The sequence below is a fragment of the Quercus suber genome, unplaced genomic scaffold (assembly GCF_002906115.3).
Source record: "Quercus suber isolate HL8 unplaced genomic scaffold, Cork oak 2.0 scaffold_4, whole genome shotgun sequence".
In the NCBI taxonomy this organism is placed as follows: Eukaryota; Viridiplantae; Streptophyta; class Magnoliopsida; order Fagales; family Fagaceae; genus Quercus; species Quercus suber.
In genome coordinates, this window is record NW_027069470.1 from 1,562,685 (window position 1) to 1,581,721 (window position 19,037).

Consider the following 19,037-nt stretch of genomic DNA (forward strand, 5'->3'; position numbering starts at 1 on the left):
TTAATAATAAAAAAAAAAAAAAAAAAAAAAAAAAAAAAAAAAAAAAACTCTGATTAGGGTTTCTTTCCAATTAAATTAGTTTAAAACCTCGGTTTTGGTTTCTTAAGACGTATCTTCTTTAAACTCTTATCGTTATTTTTAATGATCCGATTCACCATATTTTTCTCAAACAAGATAAACATATATGAAGCATAAATATAAGTAAACACGAAACCATGCTAGCTAGGTTAACCATGCGTGGTCCTCTTATTTTTAAAGCAAACTATGTTTCACAGCATGTATCTAGTTTGCAAACAAGCAAGCTAGAAGCCCATAAGACACAAACGATAAAAGTAAACTGATTACTTCAGTACCATGGTGAAACTAAACATGTGAATGCCATGCATACATATATATGCTTTGGCTCCTTAACATGTTGTGTGTTGGTTCCACTTTATTATTAAACACCATATTTATTATATATACATTTTACCTTCATTCTCCGATCACATAAAGCTTATTACCTTTTGCTTTTATCATTCGACGTTGCTCCTGGGCTTTTATCATTTGTGAAATAATGGTGAGATTCAGTGCCACTTCCAGTAGCATGTCCATAGTTCCCATAGGTTGGGTTCACATCATCAGGATCGTTGTTGGTGTTGCTGTCTGTCTCAGTTTCAGTGCTTGTAGCTGTGCCCTGGTTGGCGGCTTGGGCCGTTTGGTCCTTTGATTCAGTGCTTGTAGCACCAACGCTAAGCTTTCGATTAAAGTTTGTGGCTTCGTTTAGGAGCTGACGCTTGGCCTTAAGCCTACGCTCACCCACTTTGAGAGTCTCTGCATTGGCTTGCAGAGTAGCAATGATCAAGAAGAATGCAACAAAGAGTGCAAGCACGGTCTTCATGATGATCAATCTGTCTAGCAAACCCTGAAATTAAAAAGATCCCCAGATGCATGTTAATAAAGATTAATTATTGTTTAACAAAACTAAGTGATAAACTTAGCACTAAAATTAAACTAGGGTTATATATATGTATGATATAGAATAATATACTAGCCTATATATTCTGTTAGAGAATGTTCATGGACCAATGAAGGAATGTGTAGCTGAGGTGCCAATTTATAAGGTGTAGTTGCGTGGTATAGAGCGTAACTGAGCACTAAAAAAGCAAGGGTGCAATGGGAGTGTCACTATGATGTGGCACCAATATTGGCACATGCTGTGGCCACCAAAGAAGTGATAATGATCATTATTGATAATTAAACATTTTATTGTTAATATTCAATGAATTAATAATTAATAATTTATTATGTTTTTATTTTAGGGTTCATAATATAGTGTGATGCGTGCGATAAAGAGAATAATTTCTCACCTGCAATAATTAGTAGCACGTTTCTTTTCCACTACATAAAAGTGTAAAACTTAGTGATAGATCGGTTGACTTGGGCAAGTTTAATATATTCAAATGGCTACGGTTAAAAGTTAGTGATTATAATCTTGGCAAGGTGTTTTAACTTTTAAGGCCATATAGTACGGGCATTAACGGTAAACAACAAAGTACATTAGTGTGGTGAAAAATATTTGTGCCAATCATACTTAAAAAAACAAAGTTTTATATAAATCCAAGAATATATCTTCTAGAAGATATGATATTATCTGGTACTATAGTTTGATGACAAAATTTCTCAGCTTTTGGAGCTAAACTTATAGCCTGTTTGGATTAAAAGGAATAGAGTAGAGTAAAGTAAAATTAACCTAAAATTAGTCTATTTTCAACCAACTCTATTCTATTTTCCTCTATTCTTCCTCCCTCATCTTTCAATCCAAACAAGCCTATATAGTCAACAAAATTTCCTGGGGTGAACAAATTAATTAAAAAAGCATAAACTTTTGCAATTTTTATTAAATATCCAACATAGAAAATTAAGTCCTCCAAGACATTTTGTAAATAAGTTATCAACCATTTGAGACGGATATATATACAAACGTACTTAATATCCACACATGGAAAATTATTCTTCCAAGACTTATGTAAGGAAGTTATTCGTCAAAACAGTTGGGAAGGTTGAAAAGGGATACAACTAAAGTTATGAGTGAGATGAAAATTAGAAATCACAAATATATATATATATTCATCCACGTAGTGTGGAGTTGATGGTCATTATGGCGCCATTGACACTGCTTATTTATGTGATAACCAAAATCTCATCTGGCACGTTTGAAGAGGCAGCTAAAGTACACTCAATTAAAGATGATTAAAATACTTATTAATAGATGATGATTCTGAGGGTGATGAATTGATGATGTGAATGAATGCTTCTTTCAAGAGTAAGGTTGTCTTTTCATTTTTAAATGTTATATAGAATATGCTAATTAAACTTAGAGTTGTAAAATTAACCCAAAACACCCAAAACCAATAAGAGAATTTAACTCAAGCACGAGCTCTTCTTATCATCTTTGAATTTTGATTATGTAAGAGCATTGACAATGAACTTAACAAAGTTCTAATTAAAACTTTTGTTTGAAAATCCATTTTTCTATTGTACATACCTACCATTTTGAATACATCCTCCAACAAACTCCATTTTTTCTCCATCATATTAAAATATTCTCACACTTTTTTTTTTACCAAACAGCAAACCTATCAACAACCTCCACCCTCCAACTAACCCAAATCCTCATGTGTGTTTGCAACCAAATAGTTGGTGACACACCTTTGGTTGACAATTAGCAGAGTATGAAGTTATATATTGGGTCTATTTAGATATAACTTATTGTTGCTAAAAACACTGTATCAAAATAATTTTTAAATATATGAATAGTACCATAGGACCCATTTTAAATATTTTTAATACGTGAACAATGCATGAACAGTGCATGAATAGTACTCGCACTATTCATGTACAGTACTTTTTGTCTCCCAAAGTCAACAAATTCAGGCCAAAAAAAGAAGAAGGAGAAAACACAACGCAGGAGAAACACAACTCAGGAAAACTCTCTATCCAAACCCTCATATTGTTTATTTCAAGGATGAAATACAAAAATCACTCTTTAGGAATGGCCATGGGTTGAGTTTGGGGCAATTTTTTTGATACCCAAACCCAACCCGTGCGCCCACCCCCGCTACCTGAACTTGGCATGTTTAATAAATGGGTTTTTTAAACCCAAACTTGCCTCGTTGGGCCCCCGCAGGTCCCGTCTAGCCACTTTTGGGCCTAATCTAAAGCCCCTAATTTGTGGCCCAATCCAACCCAATCTTAAAAAAAAAACAATTTTACATTTTCCTGATGATTTATGATTTTCTCTTTCAAAATCACAAACATAAACAAAAATCCTATCACAAACACAGAAATCATAAACACAAACTCACATTTAACAACAAAATAGATTGTAAATAATAAACATTCATTAATGAAATTTAAAAAAAAAAAATGTAAAACCTTGAGATTAACAGCTTTGAGAGAGAAAATGATTCATGAACCAAAAAAAAAAAATAGAGAACTCAGACCACCCTTCAATCATCACCAAAGGTTACATCTCTCTCCGATCTAACCTCCGTGCTCCTCCGTGACAAACAACAACTAACATGAGATTCGTGCTCCTCCGTGACAAATAGCAACAACCACGTGATGAGATCTGTTCTCCTCTGTGACAAACAACAACCACCATATGATAAGAGTGAGAGTGAGGATGGGTCAGTGAGTGAATGAAAGTAAGGGTAAGGGTTACTGGGTGAGGGGTGGCTGAGAGAAAATGAGAGTGAGAGTGAGAAAGGTGACTTGAGGCGTGAAGGATTGAGAAAATTGAGGGTGGGTCGGTGAGAGCTTGTCAAGTTGGCCTTGACATCAAGGTGGAGACTAGAGACACAAAGAGTGAAGTGGGTCGGTGAGGCGTGAAGGAATGAGAGGGAGAGTAAGGTAAGGGGCGGCTGACTAGAGAAGAGTTAATAAGGTTAGGGATTTAGGGTTAGGGTTGGTATAGGTTGTATATATATATATATATGGGTGGGGTTTTTGTAATTTTTCTACATGGGTTACGTTCGGGTTTGGGTTTGAGGCGGGTATCACTAAAACCGCACCCGACTTGAACCCGCTTTGGGTTTTATTTTAAAAACCTAAACCCAACCCTACAATTTTGTGGGTTAGGTACTTGCGGGTTGAGTTTTTTTTTTTTTTTTTTTTTTTTTTGCCATCCCTAAGAGCACCTTTTGAAATAGAGTAAACCTTCAGTCAGGAGCTGGCGTAAAGAGGCTAATTTACGCCACCAATAAATGAATGTCACGTCATATTTGTATTGAAAAACCAATACACTCTAGCACACACAATTATATCTCAATTAAAATCAAAATCCTCAAACGTGTATTAGATGATTTAGACCTGAAGAACAACTCCATCGCCTTAACCCATTCCATCTCCTCCTCTCCTTTGAGCACTGGAGCTCCACCCTGTCACTGGCGACACCGCACATGTCGTCAGGAGCAAGTGTTACTACACCACCTCAAGATTTGTTTTTTTATAATTTGTTTTTATTGTTTGATTAGTTATTTCCCCAAACTTTAGGTTTCAAAATTTTGATGGGTTTGGGTTTTTTTGGATATCAATTTGTTCACATTGGTATATATTTTGTTGTTTTGGTATGGATTTTGCTGTTTTTTTGGTATGTTCAAGGATTTTGATTGGATTAGGTTCAAACCTAAAATAAAAAATAATAATAATAATAATAATCTGATTGTGGTTTTTTTTTTTTTTTTGCCAGCTAGTTTGGGTTCTTATGGTTTTTATTTGGGATAATTACACTTTTCCCACCTGTGGTTTGCCTCTAATTCTATGTGCCCACCTGTGGTTTAAATTTTGACATTTTGCCCACCTGTGATTCTGACCGTGAGTGCTCCATAACCCACCTCAATGCTTTCCGTTATTCTAACACCAAATAAGTAAAAAACACATCCCAAAACAGATCAAAACTCACTCTCACTCCCAAAACTCCCAAAACTCACTCACTCTTACAATGGGTTTCGCTTGAGACAATTGTGGCAGATCCGAGCCGAGGAAGAAAGACATAGTTGCTCCTCCTCTGTTCAGCTGTGGCAGATCCTACAATGGGCTTCGATTCATGCATGCTCCTGGGTTTTGATCGTGGGTTTTGATCGTGCATGCTCCTGGGTTTTGATCGTGGGTATTGAACCTGAGTTTTGATTATGCATGCTCCTCTGTTCAGCTGTTGCATGCTCCTTTGTTCAACTGTTGCAGGTAGATCAAAACCCTCTTTACTTTTTAATTTTTGAAACCTAGGGTTTGAAATTGGGTTTTTTAATTCTTTCTTCCAAATTGGGTTTTTTAAACTGTTCTTGATTCCTTTTTTTTTTTTTTTTTTTTGGTGGCGTTTTAAGGAAGGTAAGATTGAATGTGTCCTATGGATGTGTATTGAGTTCTTTCTGTAGAAACATAGTCAAAAAAGAAAAAAAATAAAGAAATTTGCCTGAACGGTACTGTTTGGTGATGTTCTAGACAACTATAATTTGAATAAGCCTGTCTACCCAAGTCAACCTTCAAGGCTTATAAAAAAAAAAAAAAAAAAACCCTTAGCTCAAGGTCTTCTTCATTTTCAGTGACTCGTCTGTGAAATTTCTTGCTGTTTCATAGTGTGCTTGTGCCATGTATGAAGTATCAACAGAGGACATATTATAGTTGGGCTTCATGGATGTCTAATTGTGTTTGTGCTTCCACAGTGGACAAAGGAGAAAATTGAAGGATTTTAATTTGTAAAATCTCCCTAGTATCCATTTAGATCCAGAACTGTAACATGTGACTGTAACAAGATGGAAGTAACTTTTGATTCTAGATTATGTTGACTGCAGGCAGAGCATGTCCACTAGTCATACACCAAAATGAATGATGGTGCTGGTCATATCAAATGTATATCATTGTTACCATGACAAAAAAAGGAAAAAAAGGCAGAAGTTGATGTTAATGTATTATGTTTAGATACACTTTTATGCTTTTCATTCACATCCTCAAGATGTTGATGTATTGTTGCTTCTGTATGAAAAAGAAGAAGGCAGAAGTATATCTAATTTAAGAAAAAGTTGGCATTGTTTAGATACATTTTTTTTTTTCTTTTCACTCACATCCTCTCAACTTGATATTTTTCTTATCATGGATAAGCATATATGCTAGAGAAGAAATTAATAAATGTTTACATTAAGAATATATTGGCTAGTATTTGAATCAACTTAGGATCATCAACCTTTGTTAATATTAATCAAGTTGGTAACTTAATCTATTAATAATAATTAGATTTGATACTTCTACACTCAGAGTTACTAATTTTGAGAATACCACACAATCCACATGAAAGAAAGCTGGCATATTTATGCATACAATGTATACTTATTTTCTTGGATAAAGTTGAGCACACACACTCCATTCTATATTTGCATGACCATTTGATATTGTCCTGTGGTCCACACAAAGCACTCCATTCTAAAAGGGTTTGTCTCCCAAAACTAGAATAAAACTTTTAATAATATTGTCTGTTTTTGTGTTGTGCTTTGTGTGGACCACAGGACCACATGATACTTTTCCACATGCAAGCCCATCTCATACTTTATTATGTTGTATTTTATATGCAAATGGCTGACTTGGCATTCAATTTTGAGATTCATTATGGTGGCCAGTTTGTGTGGAATCCAGATTTGGTATATTTAGGAGATAATACTTCTTTTGTTGATAATGTTGACCCGATAGGCTTAGTAATTTTGAAATACAAGATATTTGTTCTGATGTAGGGGCAGTTAGTACAAGTAGATATCATTATCTTATTCCTGGAGGTAATTTGGAGCAAGGGTTAAGGCTTATAAATGGAGATGATGATGTAGTTTATATGTGTGAGATTCATGCTGCATGGCCTACAGATAAGATAACACTATATGTTAAGGGTGGTGAGGAGCCACTTCCAGTTGAACAACCAATTGGAAATGAGGAAGTAGCAAATGATGATGATGTGCATGAGGTGGGCCATGTGGATGCTGAAGGAGGTGGTGGAGAAGATATTGATTGGTTAGAGAAGGGTTGGGGGGCCAGATTTTGGTGATGATGTATTTGGAAATGTAGATGATGGGTCATCTACACATGATGAAGTTAGTGTCAATGTAGCAGCCCCACATAGGCCCTTTGAGGGAGATGATGGGTCATCTACACATGAGGATCCACTTGTGTATGCAGCCCCATATAGGACTACTACAACTGACAATGACCCACCTCTTAAAGATGATATGGAAAGTCTAGTAGGGTCTGATGATGATCAGCCAACACCAACTGCTGCAAAAGAACCTGAGTTTAATGCCCAAACTGACATGAGAAAACCAGAGTTAAAGAAATGAATGAAGTTTCCAAACTCTAAAGTATTTAGGGAGGCATTGAGGGAATATGCTATAAAGAAGACAGTAGATATCAAGGTCAAGCTGAATGAGAAGAAGAAGATACCAGTTTATTGCATAAATGAATGTGGATGGAGATGGTATGCATCTTAACTATCTGGGGAGTTGACATTCCAAATAAAAACATTCAATCCAGAAGGCACCTGCCCTAGATCCTTCAAACATAGCCAAGTGACTTCAAGTTATGTTGCAAAGAAGTTTATGCAGGAGTTTGATAAAAATTTTGATTGGAAAGTGGCTGGTGTTCAACATCATGTGAAGTAAGCACTTGAAATTGACATAAATTACAGTCAGGTGTATAGGGCAAAAAGGAAAGCTACTGACTTGATTACTGGGGATGAACAGCTGCAATATGGGAAGTTTAGGGATTATGTAGAGATGATAAGATTGAATGATAAAGAAAGTAGGGTTATTTTGCAAATTGAAATGAAAGATGAAAAATGCATAGCCCAATTTAAGAGAATGTATATCAAGTTTAATGCACAAAAAGTTGGTTTTTTTGGGAGGTTGTAGACCAATCATTGGTTTAGATGGGTGCCACCTGAAAGGGAGATTTGGGGGGCAAATACTTTCTGCCTTAGCTAGAGATGCAAATGATAACATTTTCCCAATTGCATTTGCTGTTGTTGAGCAAGAGAACAAAGATTCATGGGTATGGTTTTTGCAATAGTTTTCAGATGACATTGGGAATCCAGAGCAATTTAATCTAGTCTTTATCACTGATAGACAAAATGTATGACTTTAGTAGTGTACTAACATATTTAACCCATATATTTAAAGTTCAATAATACATGTCTCAGTTCATTTCAACATGTTTAACTAACATATTTACTTAATCTATTTTGTATATGAATTAGGGCCTTATATCTACAATTGAGATGTTATTTCGAACTTGTGAGCATAGGTATTGTGCGAAGCATATCTATAATAATTTTAAAATGGATCATAAGGGCTTGGGTTGAAGGATGCATTGTGGAGATATGCTAGAGCCACAACAATCAAGGAGTTTGAGAGAAGAATGCAGGAGCTGAAGGATTTGGATGTCAAGGCATGGGAGTATCTTGCTGACATTAACCCTACACAATGGTCTAAGTCTCACTTTAGTAGTAGAGCTTTGTGTGATTGTTTAGCTAATAACTCGAGTGAGTCTTTTAATGCAATAATCTTAGAAGCTAGGGATAAGCCAATTTTAGCAATGTTGGAGTGGATCAGAGTTAGACTCATGACCAAACAATACAAAAAACAAAAAGGTATAGCAAAATACACTGGAAAGGTGTATCCTAATATTCAAGACAAATTAGAGAAGTTAAAACATGAGTCTATACCTTTTAGTGCTACTCCAGCAGGCAGCCTCATGTATGAGGTTGAGAATGGTCGTGAGAGACATATGGTTGACTTGGTTAAGAAAGCATGCAGCTGTAGGATTTGGGATTTGACAGGACTTCCTTGTAAATATGGGATCTCTGCTATTGTTAAGAACCTGGAGAGGTGGAAGAATATGTGCATCCTTGTTATTGGAAAGAGACATTTGTTGAAACTTACAAAGAGATAATACAACCAATGCCTAAATAGTCTGAGTGGGTTGAGACTAACCAACCTGCTCCTGTTGCTCCTAATGTGTATAAACCACCTGGCAGACCACCAAAGCAAAGAAAAAGTGATCCTGAAGAGTCAAGGAGCCCTTATAGAGTTTCTAGGATGAACAAGACAATCAAGTGTGGGAAGTGCCAGAAAGAATGACATAATGCAAGAGAGTACAAGACAGACATCACCAGTGAAACTCCATGGCAAAGAAGAGATAGAATTGCTAAATCAATAGCTATAAGTATTTTCATGCTTTAAACTATTTCATTTCCTCCTATGTTTCATGTGTATGTAACTTGTACAACCCTCTTTGTAGGCACAAGGAAGTAAATCTACAAAAACAAAGCAGACTACAACACCTCAAACTGCATCTCAGCCACCAAGTACTAAATCTCAGCCTGCATATAGAGCTTTTGGTCAAACTACATCTCAACCTGCACCAAAACAAAGATCTGAGGCAGCAACTCAACCTCCAACTAGATCTAGGGCCAACTAGTTCTCTTCATCCTTACAACTGAGCTTCCATACCCCTAAAGAGACATGGATTCTTTACCATCTCAGGCACCTCAGCTTTCTTTTATTTTGTTTATTTTTTTCCTCTTACTTGCTATTGTTGGACCAAGTTACTAACTGTTGGATTTTAGTTATGCAGCCAAGTGCATTTGTCAGCACTAGTGGTGTACCAAGTGAAGGAAGTGCTGGTGGTGCTGCTAGGGTTTAAAGGCAGAACGTGTGGTGTATCAAGGCCAACAAAGTTTCAACGAGTTGGTGAAAAAGGCAAGAAGGCAGCTGGCAAGGCACCAAAAGCAGTAAATGATGAAAGATGTTTAAGTTTCAATCACTTTTTTTTTTTGTTATAGTTCCCACTTTTTTGTTATAGTTCTCACGCTTAATGTATTTGCTTAAAGTATTTGCTTGAGCATGGTCAAGTGTCAAAAACAATATTGGCAATTTTGGTTAGAAGATGTGTATGTCTGATGTGTGGTGGGCTAGTAATTGGGTTTTGGTTGGAAGATGTGTAAAGTCATAAGATGTGCCAAAAACAATATTGGCAATTTTGTATGCATGTGACATAAAGTCACAATAACTGTTCACTTTTATTAAAAGTGGTTAATGTGCATTGACACAGGATAAAGTATTTGTTGTGTTGTGCTTGTCTTTGCTTTTGGTGGATTTACATAGGACTGTGTTTTGCTTGTCTTATTGTAACTTTTGGTGGATTTACACAGGTGTGCATTGACACAGCAAAGAAAATTATGTCTTTGAGCTTTATGTCACAGCAAAATATGACATAGCAAAGTTGTGTTGTTACATGAATGATTTTATTTATTATTTTGGTATATTCTAAAAAAATTGGACATTGCTTTCTGGAACCAATTATTTATTCATTATATATCCACAAGTTTATATGCAACCTACAGTATCTTTTTGTTTGATAGAGTATTTTTATAGCCTTGAAATGTGCAGAGTTATTTATATAGGCCAAAACAAAGGAGTTCCAGCTCCTTTATATTATTGCACAATCTTTCCAACACAAAGTAAAAGGTGAATTGACAAACCCAAATGAGAATGCTTTTATGGAGGTTATTAATCATTGGCAAGTTCCAAGTTCCAAGTTCCATTCATTTATTAACATTCCATATAACACTTTGTGCCATATATATCAATCACAGAATTAAGTAAAAAAAAAATTGTACTAAAGAATATTTGCACAAAAAACAATAACTTTCCATTTCAGGTTTTTTTTTTTTTTTTTTTTTTTTTTTTTTTTTTTTTTTAAATTATGAAGAACCCTAATCAGGTTTTGTTAGAAGGTAACATTGAGAACCAAATTAGAAAGATCACTTTTGACGATTCTGCAACCAGGAGGACTTACGTGTGATATACACACCAATTAGAAAGATCACTTTTTTTGTCAAAGCTCAAAACGTTAAATTTTTGCCCTAATTTTACCTTTATGTATCCAATGGAATAGTTTTTGTTAATTAGGTTCTCAATCACATATACTATCATATGCTGTTTGGACCTCATTCTTGACCACAGATTCACCATTCAGATACACCGTGAGCCTCTGACTATATATAGCAGACTGGGCGTATAACAATTCTTGTGGTGTTGTTTCCCTTTTCTGGGAGTGAATATAAGAAACGCAGAGAAGTATATAACACACAAGTATATATTGATAAGATAATTTTTTATTGGATCAACTCTGTATCTTCGAATAGATATGAAATCGTGATAAACAATAAAAAGAGAAAAGGAGTAAACGCTTTTTGACATATGAATTAGTATCTAATAATAAATTCAAAGGAAATTATAGACTGAATTTTTTTTTTTTTAAATATCAAACCCCTGACCTCATTGTTCCGAAGATATTGGTACCAGCCAATTAATTTTTGTTACTTATTAAATGATCCTTTTGAGTTGTACATATAATATTTGAAGGTCCTAGATCATCCAAAGTGGTAATTAGAATGATGAGAAGCAATTAACGATCGAACTGATAGTGCAAGACTGAGAGCCTTTTACTAAGATGATCATGAAACAAAAAAGATCAAAGCTTTTGATGTATAATAATGGTTGTGTATAAATAATTAAATATATAGAGCAGATATTTAGAAAAAGGAGTAAACACTTGAGCAATTTGACAAAATCTTGCAATGATCAAGTCATTTTTGATTTTTTTATTACCAGAAATCATAGCTCTTAATTTTTTTTAGAGAGTTATTATAGCTCTTAATTAAGTGAATTAGCGAAAGAACATACATCTTCGTGAAAACCTGAACTGTACATTATCTAATTACGTACTATAAGAGATACGACGTACAGAAAGAAAATCAAACAAGTGCCCAGTGTCTAATCCACGATAATTAATTCAACACCCACTGCCAGTGTTAGCACGATGCTTCACAATGGAAGCCGTCTTTCGAAGAAAAAAATAGTAAATACGGAGTGGAGAGTGACAATTAATGTTAATCATTAAATGTTCTTATACGTCCTTTTCTCGACATGTGAATCATGACTCATGAAATGACTTGAAAAACTTGGAGAAAAGTATTAGGGAAATGTTAACAAGTGCTATTGGGGCATTAGTTAAGAATCCATTTTAAGAAAGTTTTGATATCACTCTTATGAGAAATAAAAAAAACTTTCAAAACATTAATTGTTTTTTTTTTCTTTTTCTATAAAAACTTTTTTAATTACATTGTTAACCAATATCTTATGGCATTCGTTAACATCAAAGTATTATTACACAATATTGAACCTTTTTTGGGGGGGGGGGGAATGACGCATTCTTGAAATTGAAAATGCAATACCATTCAATAATAGTGTTGCAAAATTGGGCTTAGCAGGCATTACACATTGTTATTTAATGAGCTGGAATTGCTATTTTTTTTTATATATAAATAGTTAAATACCATATAATCTGAAGTTCTGAACTTATGGTGTTAAATTTGGTTTTTATTGAATTAAAGTGTCAGAAAATTATAATATATACAAAATTTCTAGGATCATAACCTTTTTGATAGGATCATAATCTATTCCACACATTTTACCACAACTCTTATTATAGCTAATTATGAGTGGTGGCACTGGTAAATTCATATGAAAGTGACAAACATCTATTTACAGTTTACTACTAGAATAGTTGTGATAAAAAGAGGTAAAAAAAAAATTGTTATAGTCCTAAAATATATACTTTCCAATACAATGTCAACACTATTTTTCTTAGTTTGTCAAATATAGTCACGGTAAACTCAATACTATAAACATATAGAAATTATTAAACAAGGTTAAATTACTTTTTAAACCTTAAAGTTACATGTGTGTTGCATTTAAATCTTAGAGCTTGGGGTAAGTTTCCTTTTAATCTCAAATTTGAAATAAATTTTATTTAAATCGGCTTATCACATGATATTCAACAGGTAATGTCTCTAATATTTGAATAAGAGATCTATGGTTCAATTCTCATCTACACAAAAAATTGATTGGTATCTTAATCTGATAACAAAAAGTTATTATTAAAAGTGAATGCCATATGTTGAAACTCTTTCTTTTAAAAAAAAAAAAATTAAGATTAAAAAAAATGTGAAAGAAGGACTAAATGAAATGTTTTTAGAAACTTTTAAGGTTTAAATAAAACATTTTAAAACTTTAAGGTTTAAATGAAACATACCCAAACTTTAAGGTTTAAAAAGAAATTTACCCTACTACAGGGGCGGCGCTAGTCTATATTCATGGGGTTCAAATGAACCCCCTGACTTCAAAAAAAAAAAAAAATATATATATAATATTTTTTTTATAACCCCCTGACTTCAAAAAAAAAAATATATATATATATAATATTTTTTTTATTAGTTTAATACTTTAATTTATTTTTAAAAATATTTTTGCATACTCTGAATTAAATTTTGCACATCTTTATTACAAGTATTTCAAACTCTAAGGGTAAAAAGTAAGTATTTGTGAATTGTAAGTGTCACTCATTTTTATAAATTTATATTATGTTTGTGAGTGTGTCTAATATTGATTGTGTGTATTACTTTTTATTATAATACTATTTGTGTAAATTATGATATGTGTGGACATTTGTATGTACAATATAAATATAATATAAATTTATATAATTTAATAATTAAGAAATAGAAATGGTTTATTACATGTGTGTGTATTGTTATCATGTTATAATAACTTTTTGTTATAAAGTTAGTAAAATTTAAGAAAAGAAATTGTAAAGTTAGTGTTTGTCCAAGCATTTGATTTGTTAAGTAAACATGTAATGTATAATTTTATGTATGAATGAGTGTGGTTGTGTGCGTTAATAATTAATACAAAGCTAATGAGTTTAGTTTAGTCATTTAGTTTAAAATATTTTTATAAAAAAATAACAAATAGATAATAACAATTGCATAAAAATAAAAATGTTAGATAAACATAATAAAATAAAATAGTCATAGGCTCATAGCTACTCACATTGGCAATAGATACTCATAATGAACTATCATATAACAATTAAAATTTTGAGAATTTGTAGAAGAAAATTGTAAAACTTCATGTATTATATTTTTTTTGTCAATAACTCGATATATTCAAGTTTTTTTTATTAAAATTTTTTAATGACCCCCCTAAACAAAATTTCTGGAGTCACTGCTACCCTACCAATAAACAAACAAAACCGATCTATGGGTGAATTTTGTGTTCCCCTATATTTATGGAGTCCTTCCAAGTACACAACAAAAATTCACAATAAGTACTTTACAACATTCCCAAATTAGCCTACCACCTTACACATGAGTTATCATAAAAATTAAATTGTAGATTATGATAGACCCATGTGTGAGGTGGTAGGCTAATTTATGAGTTTTGTGACATTGATGTATCCCTAACCTTATTGAACCATCTCTCCCCACGAAAAATAATGTACTTCAAAAACTATATAAACTGAATGACATACTCTTTAAAGTTAGATAAATATCTGACTTTAAGTAAATACATTTGAAAGTTATATCCTTTTTATCAAGTTAATTAAAATTTATAACTTTAAATATTTTACTAAGTAATTAATTAATTATATTATTTCTAATCAAACATAAAAAAATGAGCACAAACAAGATTTATAGACTTTAATATATATTTTATGTGGCATTTAGAGTTAGCTAATTAGGCTATATTATTAGCATGTTAAATTAACATAATAAATTCACATATTCTTTATAAACATATAGACCTTTTTTTTTAATTTATAGTATAATAATTACGCATTATATATATATATATATATTTAGAATACTAAGTATTTTTAACACACATACGAGGAAATGAGAGAAAGTTTTAAAGAAACTGATAATGATGTTTATTTTAAAAATGATGTCCAATTACATTGATTAATGTACTATACTATAGTCAGCAAATAAAACTCATCAATTGATAATTTCCATCATGCAAACCATGAAAAGTTACATGAGGTTTAGGGGCAAAAACTGCAAAAAATAACATGTTTTTCCTTTATAACTTTTAGTTTAGACTTTAGAGAAAGTAAATTCCAACTTCAAGTGCGGAAGAGTTTACAAAAAGCAAATGATGAGGTGATTAATCGAAAAAAAAAAATCATCTCTGTTTGTTTTTAAATGAAGATGGTTCAATTCATGATTAAAAAAAAAAAGTATTTTACAGAACTGAAAATGAACAGTATTATTTTTCTATAAAAAAAATAAAAAATAAAAAGAAGAAAAAAAGAACAGTATTACACAATTTAAAATCAGTTAGCACGAATTATTTATAGTATGAGATCTTAATTGACATGACACCGTTTAGGCATTTATAATTTTAGATACAGAGAATTTAAATCCTCACTAATCACTATATCTTTCACTTTAAAGACAAGTGAAGTGAAAAGGATTATGATCTTAACTAATCATAACCACTAGTACCCTGTACCCTAAGAAATGTCTTTACTTAAAAGTCGACCACCCAAAATCAAGCTACAAATCATCCCTTAATGTGTACAATTCCATGACTTGTAAATGTTTAACTACAATGTAAAGGACGGTAAATAAATATTTGTATTGCAAATCAAGTGCAAATTAAGGTTTGGTTAGAGCAGTAAATCACTTGAACTATTTATGAACAATATGGGCCTGACACAAAGGAAAAAAAAATGGTCATGTTAAGTTTTAACATGACTTTTAAAATAATATAAGAGATCATATATACTTACATATATTCAAAGACAACTAGTGATTTTTTTCTATCTCAGTGGCACTATCTTCAAACATTCCAATTCATGATTCTTTATAGAGATTTTTCAATTGTGGTGAAGGCAATTCCTTGAATGTTTTAAAATTTTCTGAGGATTATATTCGATTTATTTTCTTAGGAAATTATCTAGTTTAATTATTGATATAAAAATTTTTCAAGAATTTTGTAACTTAGTTGATACTTTTTGATGTTTCTAATAAAAACATTTTAGAATTTAAACCACCTCTCCCTCAACTATTGAATTACAAATAATAATTAATATCTCTCTCTCTCTCTCTCTCTCTCTCTCAAATATTCAAATCTCTTTAATCTGATGTTGTGACTTAGGACTTAACTCATGTTTCTAGACTTGCAAACTGTCTTTGCACAGAATGTGGACAGTCGGCCTTCTCTTTTCTTGTAAAATATATGGGCTTATACCCATCTCTTCCGTCCCACTATTTGGAAGAGATGGGGCTGGCCCATCTGGGGTTTTTATGGAGGGGAAAGCTAAACTCGGTTGCCTTGGAGGTAACAAGTCACAAGTCACCACACATTTACTATATAATATTGTACATGATTGGGTGGAACCAATCAGGACTGTAGAGTCATAAAGTGTGTCCCCGTGTAGTAGCTGGAATTTTTATTTTTTTTATTATTATTTTTTTATAAGAAAGACTTTCATTTCATTAAAAAGCAAAAAATAAAATAGCATTATGAGAAATAGAGGACACGAGAAAAGGTAGACATTCTTCCATTTATGTTACAAAGAGTCAATATTCTTAGCCAAAAACTATCAAAATATGAGCTGACTTATTTCTTTGTCTTCCCACATGTGACGCTTGGAAGGTTCGAAACTTACGTAATCTGGAGCAAAGTCTCAAGACTACAGTAGAGATAGAGACTGGGACATCCGCAAGGCTCTCCATAGCATGACAAACAGTAGTGGAATCAGTTTCAAATATCACATCTTTGACTCCTATGTCCCATGCAAATATAGTAGCTTCTCTAGTGCTTTAGCCTTTGTTCTAAAGGAGCCAAAGGAAGTGTTAGGTGCTTGCTGAGGGCAGCAATGATCGATCCAAAGTGGTCCCGTATGATCACACCAATTCCAGTCACGCCGGGGTGGGAGAAAACTGTAGCGTCCACGTTAACCTTGTACCATGGAAATGTAGGAGGGACCCAACGACCATCCATGGCTTCCTTGAACTGGGTGGGCCGAATGTGAGCCAGCTGGTATTTGTGCAACAGTGACCGAGCTCGTGACATGATTTCATGCGGAGATTGGCGAGCTTCCCCTAGGCGAGCTTTGTTGTGACTAAACCATTGCCGTGGTGATGACCAGTTCAACCAGTTTGGTGTCCACATGTTGCTTGAAAAACAAATGCCAAAGGAGGTCCATGAAGTCCCTGTGATTGGTTCTGGTTTTATTGAGCGGCATGTGTTAGGAATGCTATAAGCATAAGGATAATAATTGGTGTATTGAGATTTAGTTAGTTAGTTACAATTCTAAACATGTTAATCACATTTAGCACATGTTAGAATTATTAATGCACATGGGGAATAATAGAACCAATAGGATGAGGCCATGTGGGCCAATGAGATTAGAGCTAGTCTCCTATAAATACATGATTGTAATCCAATATGAAGGGAATGAAGAATAAACCAATTTGTTAGTGCATTAGTGCATATCTCTCTCTCTCTCTCTTAATCTCTCTATTTCTCTATGGAGGGTGACTACCTCGAATTAAGTCAATTTCCCTACAATCCTCATCCATTCCCCTATAATTCCCATCAATCCCCATTAGGAACCACCGGGTTCCTAACAAGTGGTATCAGAGCCGTTGATCTTGAGATGAGCAATTGTGATGAAAGAAAACTTTTGAAAAAAATACAAGAATTGTTGAACAAAGCCATAGAAGAATCCAAGGATATTTCAAAGAGGATGAAGGCGTTGGCTGAATCTAACATGGCCATGAAGGCGTTGGCTGAATCTAACATGGCCATGAAGGAAGAACTTTCAAGAGTGCGAGAGGATCTTGAAAACATGTCCAAAGAAGAGTTACAATCTCTTGATTCAATGAAAGTCAAAGAACAAATCAAGTTCCAAGAATCCATTCTTGATGCACCAATGGAGGCTTCCATTCAAGAGTCTATGATTCAAGAAGTGGCAATCCAAGTGTCGGTGATTCAAGAATCCAAGATACAAGCGCCAACAATTTTAATGGTTCTAGAATCGAATGAGGTCTTGAAGATACAAGAACATTTCAAGGTTGAGAGAACTAATGAGACCTTAAAGATTGAAGAACCATTGAAGGCTCAAGAATTCGAGCAAATTTTGAAGATCTACGAAGAAGAAACCTTCATATGCACAGGATCGCTTGTCAAAGAGAAATGCATGAATATGGTGATCAAAATGTCACTACGGTATTGGTCCATTGGAAGATCTCCTTTGATGAAGATGTTATTTCACAACAACACCTTGTGGGCAAGGTGTTTTCAAGGGGAGGGAAATGTTAGGAATGCTATAAGCATAAGGATAATAATTGGTGTATTGAGATTTAGTTAGTTAGTTACAATTCTAAACATGTTAATCACATTTAGCACATGTTAGAATTATTAATGCACATGGGGAATAATAGAACCAATAGGATGAGGCATGTTAATCACATTTAGCACATATTGGAATTATTAATGCACATGGGGAATAATAGAACCAATAGGATGAGGCCATGTGGGCCAATGAGATTAGAGCTAGTCTCCTATAAATACATGATTGTAATCCAATATGAAGGGAATGAAGAATAAACCAATTTGTTAGTGCATTAGTGCATATCTCTCTCTCTCTCTCTTAATCTCTCTATTTCTCTATGGAGGGTGACTACCTCGAATTAAGTCAATTTCCCTACAATCCCCATCCATTCCCCTATAATTCCCATCAATTCCCATTAGGAACCACCGGGTTCCTAACAGCATGTCCGACAAGTTCCACACATCCTTAGTGACAGTGCAGTCCCAGAACACGTGTCCCACAGTCTCTGGGGCAAGAGCTCAGGCTGAACAAGTGGGGTTCTCAATGACTCCTCTATGGTAGAGGTTGGCTTTAGTAGGTAGGATGTTTTTGCTTGCTTTCCATGCAAAGAGTTTGATCTTATTAGGCACATGGAGGTTCCAAAGCTGGCGCCAAAACCGAGTCTGCTCAGTGTCATAGGAAGTTTTTGCCAACGCTAAAGTCCAAGTCATGGATATCATCACTTTATGTGCGTTGTTGACAGTGAAGCACCCCTTTGGTGTGTATGC

General features: G+C 33.8%; 1 long non-coding RNA gene across 1 annotated transcript; it reads right to left on the minus strand.

Annotated features, from left to right (window-relative positions):
- Positions 1–219: 219 nt before the first annotated feature.
- LOC111983147 (uncharacterized) lies at positions 220–1,075 on the minus strand. Its single transcript, XR_010627978.1, has 2 exons — positions 1,035–1,075; positions 220–904 (listed from the first exon to the last, which is right to left on the minus strand). It is a non-coding gene; the product is annotated as an uncharacterized LOC111983147 (long non-coding RNA).
- Between the last annotated feature and the right edge of the window lie 17,962 nt (positions 1,076–19,037).